The sequence below is a fragment of the Lottia gigantea genome (genome assembly GCF_000327385.1).
Source record: "Lottia gigantea unplaced genomic scaffold LOTGIsca_684, whole genome shotgun sequence".
Lineage (NCBI taxonomy): Eukaryota > Metazoa > Mollusca > Gastropoda > Lottiidae > Lottia > Lottia gigantea.
In genome coordinates this window covers 8,035-10,458 of record NW_008710329.1, presented here as the reverse complement: position 1 = coordinate 10,458, position 2,424 = coordinate 8,035, and positions in this window count along the sequence as shown.

Below are 2,424 nucleotides of genomic sequence, written 5' to 3'. Positions count from 1 at the left end.
CGTCGTTATATGTATGTTGGTGACGTCGCCATTTTGACGTTAGATGACGTCACCATAGTGATACGTTAGGTGACGTCAACTTATTGACTTTAGTCGACGTCGCCATTTAGTCGACGTTGTTATATGTACGTTAGTTGACGTCGCCATTTTGACGTTGGTTGAAGGTGCTATTTATGCGGTAAGTGATATCACCATTTTGACGTTAGTCGACGTCGTTATAGGTATGTTAGTTAACGTCGCAATATTGACGTTAATCGAAGCCATTTTGACGCAGGTCGACGTCGAACATTAGTTGACATCGCTATATTGACGTTAGTTGACGTCACCATATTGACGTTAGTGGACGTCGTCATATTGACGTTAGTGGACGTCGCCGTTTTGACGTTAGTCGACGTTGCTATATGTACGTTAAACGACGTCACCATTTTAACGTTAGTTTAAGGTCGCCATTTATACGGTAGGTGACGTCGCCATTTTGACGTTAGTCGATGTCGCTATATTGACGTCGCCATTGTGACGTTAGTCGACGTCGATATATGTACGTTAGTTGACGTCTCCATTTTCACGAAAAATGACGTCGCCGTTTTGTAGTTAGTCGACGTTGTTATATGTACGTTACTTGACGTCGTTATATGTATGTTAGGTGACGTCGCCATTTTGACGTTAGTCGTACGTTATGTGACGTCATCATATTGACTTTAGTCACGTTGCCATTTTGACTTTAGTCGACGTTGCCATTTTGACGTTAGTCGATGTCGTTATATGTACGTAAGTTGACGTCGCCATTTTGACGTTGGTTGAAGGTCGCCATTTATGCGGAAAGTGACGTCACCATTTTGACGTTAGTCGACGTCGCCATACTGACGTTAATCGACGTCGCCATTTTGACGCAGGTCGACGTCGAACGTAAGTGACGTCACTATTGTATCGTTAGATGACGTCACCATATTGACGTTTTGGAAGGTCGCCATTTATGCGTAGTGACATCACCATTTTGACGTTAGTCGACGTCGTTATAGGTACATTTGTTAACGTCGCCATATTGACGTTAATCGACGTCGCCATTTTGACGCAGGTCGACGTCGAACATTAGTTGACATCGCTATATTGACGTTAGTTGACGTCGTCATATTGACGTTAGTCGACGGCGCCTTTTTGACGTTAGTCGACGTTGCTATATGTACGTTAAGCGACGTCACCATTTCAACGTTAGTTAAAGGTCGCCATTTATACGGTAGGTGACGTCGCCATTTTGAACATAGTCGACGTTGTTATATGTACCTTACTTGGCGTCGTTATATGTATGTTGGTGACGTCGCCATTTTGACGTTAGATGACGTCACCATAGTGATACGTTAGGTGACGTCAACTTATTGACTTTAGTCGACGTCGCCATTTAGTCGACGTTGTTATATGTACGTTAGTTGACGTCGCCATTTTGACGTTGGTTGAAGGTGCTATTTATGCGGTAAGTGATATCACCATTTTGACGTTAGTCGACGTCGTTATAGGTATGTTAGTTAACGTCGCAATATTGACGTTAATCGAAGCCATTTTGACGCAGGTCGACGTCGAACATTAGTTGACATCGCTATATTGACGTTAGTTGACGTCACCATATTGACGTTAGTGGACGTCGTCATATTGACGTTAGTGGACGTCGCCGTTTTGACGTTAGTCGACGTTGCTATATGTACGTTAAACGACGTCACCATTTTAACGTTAGTTTAAGGTCGCCATTTATACGGTAGGTGACGTCGCCATTTTGACGTTAGTCGATGTCGCTATATTGACGTCGCCATTGTGACGTTAGTCGACGTCGATATATGTACGTTAGTTGACGTCTCCATTTTCACGAAAAATGACGTCGCCGTTTTGTAGTTAGTCGACGTTGTTATATGTACGTTACTTGACGTCGTTATATGTATGTTAGGTGACGTCGCCATTTTGACGTTAGTCGTACGTTATGTGACGTCATCATATTGACTTTAGTCACGTTGCCATTTTGACTTTAGTCGACGTTGCCATTTTGACGTTAGTCGATGTCGTTATATGTACGTAAGTTGACGTCGCCATTTTGACGTTGGTTGAAGGTCGCCATTTATGCGGAAAGTGACGTCACCATTTTGACGTTAGTCGACGTCGCCATACTGACGTTAATCGACGTCGCCATTTTGACGCAGGTCGACGTCGAACGTAAGTGACGTCACTATTGTATCGTTAGATGACGTCACCATATTGACGTTTTGGAAGGTCGCCATTTATGCGTGTGACATCACCATTTTGACGTTAGTCGACGTCGTTATAGGTACATTTGTTAACGTCGCCATATTGACGTTAATCGACGTCGCCATTTTGACGCAGGTCGTCGTCGAACATTAGTTGACATCGCTATATTGACGTTAGTTGACGTCGTCATTTTGA